This window comes from Schistocerca americana, chromosome 3 (genome assembly GCF_021461395.2).
Source record: "Schistocerca americana isolate TAMUIC-IGC-003095 chromosome 3, iqSchAmer2.1, whole genome shotgun sequence".
Taxonomy (NCBI): Eukaryota; Metazoa; Arthropoda; class Insecta; order Orthoptera; family Acrididae; genus Schistocerca; species Schistocerca americana.
This window is the reverse complement of record NC_060121.1, coordinates 536074137-536083114: the sequence shown is the minus strand read 5'-3', so window position 1 is coordinate 536083114 and position 8978 is coordinate 536074137. Positions and strand designations below refer to the sequence as shown.

At 41.8% G+C, this 8978-nt stretch overlaps 1 protein-coding gene across 2 annotated transcripts in view; it reads left to right on the top strand.

Moving 5' to 3' along the window:
* Positions 1–627: 627 nt before the first annotated feature.
* The window catches only part of LOC124606896 (RNA exonuclease 5), a 43183-nt gene continuing 34832 nt past the window's right edge, over positions 628–8978 (top strand). For both annotated transcript variants that reach the window (XM_047138993.1, XM_047138996.1), the window contains exon 1: positions 628–795. The gene's annotated coding sequence lies outside the window, so the exon portion shown is untranslated. The remainder of the gene's footprint in view (positions 796–8978) is intronic.

Here is an 8978-nt window from a genome sequence, read left to right as displayed (position 1 = left end):
AATTCAAAGTCTCTCACACAATTTTCGAATATTTAATCTTTGCAGGTTTTCATGTGTCACTTCTTTTGAATGGAAAATTACATTTAGCGCAAATAGCTACTGTTCCGATCTGCAGCGAATTCTTAACACAGAAATGAAATTAAGTTTATCATTCCAAAGGAATCCTTAATATTTCTCCAATAATCAAATTATGCTCTGAGATTCAATTAATATTTGAGTCGATTTATATTAGCAGTGCAGTTATTTACCTCTAATTTCCACAGTATTTTGGTGAAATAGAATTAATGAAGAATAGATCCTTCAATGGTGGCTATGTGATCGGGAGCATAGATATATGGATGAGTTTGATGGTTGATAAAAAAAAAAAAAAATCCAACTACAAGTTTTTGTCCGCCATTGATACTGAGCCTTTTCCAAACAATCTCACATGCAGTCTAAGTTTCTGTGTTCGTGGATTTGAGTTCCTCGTCTTCTGCTACAATGAATGAATAATAGAATGATCTACGATCCTGTTTGTGAACATATACGGGATCGGTGGACAAGTCCACGATCTGGCGATACTTTGTTGCAGTCCACGGCCGTGTGCAGTCACATTGTTTGATTCATAATATCTCTGGTGTAAGAAGAGTGTCTTATGTGTAACTACTTTGCATTCATTCAGGACTGAGGCCAGTTTACTTTACGACTTGTGTGCAGCTGAGTTTATAGGAAATTATAACATGCTGGTTGTGGATATCGTCTTTTACAAGGTTTTGGCAGGGTTTCTTACGTGTTTTGACGCAAAACAACTGAGTTGTAAGTATGTAAATATCATTATTAGTTTATAAGGTAATCAGGCATTTTTATGATGTGCAGTCTGTTCGAAATGTTAAACGACAGCAGTCATCATGCAATACAGTGCTTAATGAGGTCTTTCAACGTTAATTATTATCATCATCCTGGTCGCCATATATCGTTGTGTTGGGCAGCGAAAAACGTTTACTAGTAAATATAAACAATATTCGGACCCCTGTCTTTTGTCTCTGTAGTGTGTACGGTTTGTCAACAGGAAGGCACACAACAAATTTCAGGTCGCGTGATGCAAATTGCCCATGGTGTAGGAAACCTAAAAATGTCACACACTGTGAAGAGTACTCTGCTATGTAGTTTACTGAGCATAGTTGCACGTGACAGAGGAACAATTTGTATTTGTATCTGTATAATGAGTGGGCGTAATGGCGAAAGTGATAAAACACACACACACACACACACACACACACACACACCCCTCCCTCCTCCCCTCTCCCTCCCTCCCCCCTATGATAACCCTTGTCCCACCCTCCACACACCCTTACTCTTCCCTCCAATACAAAGTTTGTGCTCCCTGGATGGCTCAGAAAGTGTCGTGCCAACCAGTCCCTTCTTTTAGTCAGGTTTTAGCACAAGTTATTCTTCTCCCCAATTATCTTCAGTACCTCATCAGTTGTCACATAATCTATCCATCTAATCTTCAGCATTCTTACATAGCACCACATTTCAAAAGCTTCGATTCTATTTTTGTCGTCAATGTTTCATTTCCATGCATGGCTACACTCCATACAAATATTTTCAGAAAAGACTTCCTAACACCTAGATCGATATTCTTATTTTCAGAAATTCTTGTTTTTGCCATTGACATTCTACCTTCTTTATGCTCCCTACTTCAGCCCTCATCAGTTGTTTTGATGCTCAGGTAACCACACACATCTACTACTTTAAGTGTCTCATTTAATAATCTAACTATCTCAGTATCATCTGATTTAGTTCAACAACATGCCATAACCTTGTTTTGTTTTTGTTGCAGTCATGTTATATCCCCCTCTCAAGGCACTGTCTATTCTGTTCAACTGCTCTTCCAAGTCCTTTGCTACTCCCCACAGAATTGCAAGATCATCGGCGAATGTCAGAGGTTTTTTTTTTTTTTTTTTTTTTTTCAGTTCCTGCTCAGATTTTTCTGTGGCTTCCTTTACTGCTTGTTAAATGTACAGATTGAATAACATCAGGAATAGGCTACAACCCTGTCTCCTCCACTGGTGCTTCCCTTGGGACTAGTGTAGCAGGGGATACAACCCGTCGGCTTTGGACAATGACGTCACAAGTAGCCAAATGAGAAGCGATTCTTCTTAGTGTTGTAGCTCCCTTCAGTAGCTGATAAGTGTTTTTTGGCTTTAAAAAAAGAAAAATCTCACGAGATAGAATAAACAGATCCACTTTATTAAGCAATCAGTAAAAAAACGAAACTGAAACATAACAGCAAAAGCGAAAATGGTAAACTGCTCTCTGGCGACTTGTGACGTCATTGTCCAATGCCGACGGGTTGTATCCCCTGCTACACTAGACCCCTTCCCTTTCGTGCCCCTTGATTCTTATAATTGCTACCTGGTTTTTGTGCAAGTTATAAATAACCTTTTGCTCCCCATATTTTACTCCTGCTTTGCTCAGAATTTTTGAACGTCGTCAGAAGCTTTGCTTCTCCTGTCTGATACACATTGCACACCATATGGAAGAATTTATCATGGCTGGGTCTCCCAAAGTATCAGTAGTTCTGACAGAATGTTGTGTACTCCCGGTGCCATGTTTCAGCTTAGATCTTTCACTGCTCTATCAAATTTTCCTCACAGTATCGTGTCTCCCAAATCATCATCATCATCATCATCATCATTTACATGCTCTTCCAGTTCTGTAATGTTGCATTCAAATTCATCTCCCTTGTATAGAACCTCTGTATAAATCACCTCGTGCAGACGGTATCTTTCCCCATAGTGAAATCTGCTTTTACGAGGGTGAGTCAAATGAAAACCTTAAATTTGTAATAACAAATCAAAATTTCGTGCCATTATCGTGTAAGTTGGTAAGCATGCTACAAACAGCGTGCAGAATGACCTGTAGGTGGCAGCATAGACCAGATGCACACATACCGTCGCAGTATCATTATAAAAATGGCCGCCCCAATTGCAACTTGCACCAGGGAAGAACAGTGTTCTGTTATTCGGTTTTTGCATAGTGAAGGTGTAAAACCTATTGAAATTCATCAACGAATGAAGGTTCAGTATGGTGATGCATGTTTGTCACAGCAGCAAGTCTACGAATGGAGTAGGAAATTCGCAAATGGTGTGACTTCGGTGGAAGATGCTCCTTGTCCAGGTCAGGCACAATGTGTTGTGACTCCACAGGACATTGCAGCAGTTGAAGCCATAATGAAGGAAAACCGCGAGTGACACTGAATGAAATTGCAGCATGTTTACAGATTAGTCATGGGTCAGCACACCACACTGTGCATCATATGCTCCAGTTTCACAAAGTGTCTGCAAGATGGGTGCGATGGCAGCTGACTCCTGAACTGAAAGAACGACTTGTTGATGCTTGTGAAAAACTTCTTCGGCACTTTGAACGAGAAGGTGATGGCTTCCTTGCAAGAATTGTTACTGGGGACTAAACCTGGGTTCACTTCCACCAAGTGGAAACAAAGAGATTGAGCAAGGAATGGCGCCATTCTTCATCACCAAAACCAAAGAAGTTTCAAACAGAACCATCAGCAGGGAATGTTATTCTGACTCTCATTTGGGATGAAAAAGGAGTCATTTTGGAGCATTACATGCCTAGAGGGACCACTGTCACCAATGCAGCATACACAGATCTCCTAAAAAAATCATCTGCAGCCTGCAATCAAATCAGATTTATGTGGATTGCTGTCAGCAGGTGTCCTTTTGCAACATGACAATGCAAGGCCCCACATTGCCCGTACAATAGTTGCAACAATCACAGACCTTCATTTTGAGTGTCTTCCTCATCCACCATACTCACCAGACCTTGCCCCAAGTTATTTCCATATGTTTGGACCACTCAAAGAGACAGTGGGAGGAGAGAAGTTCTGTTCCGATGAAGAGGTACGCCACACGTTGCATGAGTGGTTGCGCGGACTACCAAAAGAATTTTTTTCAAAGGAATTTATGCACTTTGTATGTGCTGGAGGACTTGCACTGAGCATGGGGGAGATTATGTTGAAAAGTGATACAGCTTTGTACCACTTCTGCACAATAAATAATATTTAAAAAAGTATTTAAGGTTTTCATTTGACTCACCCTCGTAAAACTTACATTTTTTTCCTCTAGCCATTCTAACTATTTGTATTCTCTTCTGCCTGCTTTTTTAGCTGCATTTTATATTTTCTTTCATCAGTTCAGCTCAATATTTCTCGTGTTATCGGAGGATTTGTACTGGGTCTTACCTTTTTATCTAATTTGATCCTTTCCTGCCTTCACTGTGTCATCATTGAAAACTACATGGTTGTCATCTACTGTATTCCTTTCCCCTCTTCTAGTCAGTCATTGCCTAATGCACCCTTTGAAATTCTAAACAACCTCTTGCTCTTTCCACATATTTAGATCCCATTTCTTCCTACGTTTTTACAATTTCTTTAATTTTAATCTGCAGTGCATAGGCCTAACCAAGAAATTCTGGTCTGTTCACATCTGCCCATGGAAATATCTTAAGATTTAAAACCTGGTTCTGAAATCTGTCTTGTTGTTGTTGTTGTTGTTGTTGTTGTTGTTGTAGTAGTCTTCAGTCCTGAGACTGGTTTGATGCAGCTCTCCATGCTACCCTATCCTGTGCAAGCTTCATCATCTGCCAGTACTTACTGCAACCTACATCCTTCTGAATCTGCTTACTGTATTCATGTCTTGGTCTCCCTCTACGATTTTTACCCTCCACACTGCCCGCCAATGCTAAATTTGTGATCCCTTGTTGCCTCAGAACACGTCCTACCAACCGGTCACTTCTTCTTGTCAAGTTGTGCCACAAACTCCTCTTCTCCCCAATTCTATTCAATACCTCCTCATTAGTTATGTGATCTACCCATCTAATCTTCAGCATTCTTCTGTAGCACCACATTTCAAAAGCTTCTATTCTCTTCTTGTCCAAACTATTTATCGTCAGTGTTTCACTTCCATACATTGCTACACTCCATACAAATACTTTCAGAAACGACTTCCTGACACTTAAATCTATACTTGATGTTAACAAATTTCTCTTCTTCAGAAACGCTTTGCTTGCCATTGCCCGTCTACATTTTATATCTTCTCTACTTCAACCATCATCAGTTATTTTGCTTCCCAAATAGCAAAACTCCTTTACTACTTTGTGTCTCATTTCCTAATCTAATACCCTCAGCATCACCCAACTTAATTACACTACATTCCATTATCCTCGTTATGCTTTTGTTGATGTTCATCTTATATCCTCCTTTCAAAACACTGTCCATTCCGTTCAACTGCTCTTCCAAGTCCTTTGCTGTCTCTGACAGAATTACAATGTCATCGGCAAACTTCAAAGTTCTTATTTCTTCTCCATGGATTTTAATACCTACTCCGGATTTTTCTTTTGTTTCCTTTACTGCTTGATGTCTGCCTTACCATTATATAATCAATCTTTGCAAAATTCTAGGAGATGGCTTCCTGTTTCGTTCCTTTCCCCCCCAGTCCATATTCAGTACTACTATCCGTTCTCATCCTTTGCTACTATCAAATTTCAATCCCAACTCACAATTAAATTTTTATCTTCCTTAACTATCTGAATAGTGTCTGCTATTCCATCAAAAATTTCTCTAATCTGTTCATCTGCATAGCTAGTTGGCAGATAAATTTGTAATGCTGTGGTGGAAGTGGGCTTTGTCTGTCTTTGATAACACATTCAGTATGCCTTCATAGAAGCTTACCTGCATTCCTATTTTCTTATACATTATTAAATTTACTCTTACATTACACCTATTTGATTTTGTATTTGTAATCTTGTATTCAGCTGACCAGAAATCCTGTTCCTGCTGCCACAGAACTTCACTAATTCCTGCTATATCTAACTTCAACCTAGCAATTTCCATCTTTAAATTTTCTAACCTACCTACTCGATTAAGATATGTAACATTCCACACGCCGATCCATAGAAAACTAGTTTCGTTTCTCCTGATGCCAACATCCCCCTGACTGGACCCCGCCCAGAGATCCAAATGAGGGACTATTTTACCACAAGAATATTTTACCCAAGAGGATTCCATCATTTAACTGTGCAGGAGAGCTGCATGCTCTTGGGGAAAATTACGGCTTTAGTTTCCCCTTGTTTCAGCAGTCTGGAGTACCAGCACAACAAAGCTGTTGTTGTTAATGTTAGAGATCTGTCAATGATCCAGACTGTTGTCGATGCAGCTACTGAAAAGACCGCTGCCTCTGTTCCAGAGCCACATGTTTGTCTGGTCTCTCAACAGATACTCTTCTGTTGTGGTTGCAACTCTGGTACGGCTATCTGAATCGCTGAGCCACACAAGCCACCTCACCGATGGTAAGCTGTGTGGTACTTGGTGGGAGTAGACATGAATGCTACGCATCAGAATTGTACAGTCTGTGTTTTTGTTAGTGTAGTGGCGTAACTCATAGAGGTGCAAACTAAAAATATAAAAGTTCAAATCAGATGCCTCCAAGCACTATGGGACTGAGGTCATCAGTCCCCTAGACTTAGAACTACTTAAACCTAATGAACCTAAGGACATAACACACATCCATACCCGAAGCAGTATTTGGACCTGCGACCTTAGCAGCAGCATTGTTCCGGACTGAAGCACCTAGAACCGCTCGGCCATGTCGACCGGCTATGAAAGTTCCCAAAGCCTTTGTATGTTATTTCTCACAGGGGAAAACCAAGTATTTGATACTGTCTGTTGCTCCAGGGGTTTAATGATCGAGCAACTCGTCCGCTCTGAGAATATCTGCCTTCTGAACACAGGTCAGATAACTCACTTTTCCACAGTTACAGGGTCTTTTTCGGCCATTGACCTTTTTTATTATTTTCTCCCCCCCCCCCCCCCCCCCCCCCCCCCCCCCCAGCTATTGCACATCTAGTTCAGTGGGAAGTGGTTCCAGATTTACATTCTACTGACATCTTCCCAGTGTGAGTCCATCTGCCCATTAGGACAGTGACTAACAGGAGACTACACAGGTGAATGGTACAAAGGGCAAATTGGTTACAGTACAGTTGATAGGCTATTTTGGAATGAAAAGATTGTGCACAGGAGGCGGCAGCCCATATCACCCGCAAGATCCAAAGGGCTGCCGCAGAGTCCATCCCCAGGTCTAGTAACTACATCCAGTCTTTACCTTGGCGGAATGATGACTGTTGATTGGCAATATGGGCCAGACAGACAGCTTTGTGGAGCTCACTCTCCAACTACAGACAATCTTCCTGCCTTCAGGTCTGTGAGAGCACATGCAGGGCATGTGACCAAAGAACGGAAGAGGGCTTCCTGAAGGGAATTCACGACTTCCATTAATTGGTCCATTTACACCGTGCAAGTTTGGGAATCAGTAAGACTGATTTCAGGCAAGGGTAGTATGTGTTCCCTTACGGCCTTGTCAAATAATGGGGTCACATTTTAGCAGAATATTTCTTTATTGTTACTACTACATCATCCAGACAAGCTCCCACATCCAGGTATTCCACAGGACTGCAGAGAAGAGGTAGCTCAATTTCTTCTCGCATTATGAGGATGTCTACAACCTTCCATTCTCCATGTGAGAACTGGAATCAGCTCTGTCTGCAGCCAGAGATACTGCTCCAGGACCTGATGAGATCCATTATGCCATGCTTCATCATCTGTGCCCTGAAGCGAAAGGACAGTTCGTCTCTTGTTTGTCAGATCTGGTTTGAAGTACAATACCCCATGACTTGAAAGGAGGCAATATTAATTCCATTCTGGAAACCTGGCAAAGACTGTAGCGCCCCTAACAGTTTTTGGAGTGCCGCCCTTACCAGTTGTATGGGTAAGACTCTTGAACACATGGTCAACCGCCGTCTCGTCTGGCTGCTCGAGTCCCGAGGTCACCTGCATTGCTCCCAATGCCATTACGGGTGCTACTGTTCCTCCTTTGACAACTTAATTCTACTGGAGACGGCGATACAGGAGTGCTTCTTACACCGAAACCATTTAGTTTGTGTGTTTTTTGACCTCGTAAAGCATATGACACTATTTGGGGGTACAACATCCTTCGCCAACTTCATGAATGGGGACTAGATGGAAGTCTCCTGCTTCTGAATCAATCATTTCTTGAGGACCAGCATTTTCGTTATCATATTGGCAATGCCATGTCTGATTGCTATGTTCAGGAGAATGGTGTGCTCCAGGGCAGTGTCCTCAGTGTTACATTGTTTGCCATCGCTATCAGTGGCATTTCCCGCGCAGTCAGGGCCCTGTTAAATGCTCTGTTTGTGGTTGACTTTGCAATCTTCTACTCTCTTCTGATCTTACAATGACGACGAGGCAGCTACAGCTGACCATTAAGAGGCTGGAAACCTGGGCCCAGACATCTGGTTTTCGGTTGTCACCAGAGAAGACTACAGTTGTCAGTTTTAACCGTGCTTGTCGGGGTTTTAACCAGCCAGTGCTCACAATGGGGGACAATATTTTACCTTTTCCAGATGCTGTGCATTTTTTGGGTTTATTATTTTACTCAAAATTAACATGGCTCGCACACCTGAAAGACCTAGGAACAAAGGGCTTCCAGTCATTGAGTATTTTGAAATGCCATGGCAGAAAACCATGAGAAGCTGACAAGTTCTGCCTCCTGCAGTTTTATAGGGGATTTGTTCGATCTCACTTAAATTGTGGCGGCATGGTCTACGGATCGGTCTGTCCTTCCTACCTCTGGATGTTAGATGCTCTCCACCATGAGGGCATTCAGATATCATCTGGAGCCTTTCTGACCAGCCCAGTTCAGAGTCTGTGTGCAGAGGCTGGGGAACAACCACTCTGGATTTGGTGTGTGTCCTTTTTTCTTGATAGGCACTGAAAATCTCAGCGTCACAGAGGATGACGCACATAAAGCTGAAATACTGAACACCTTTTTCCAAAGCTGTTTCACAGAGGAAGACCACACTGCAGTTCCTTCTCTAAATCCTTGCACATATGGAAAAAT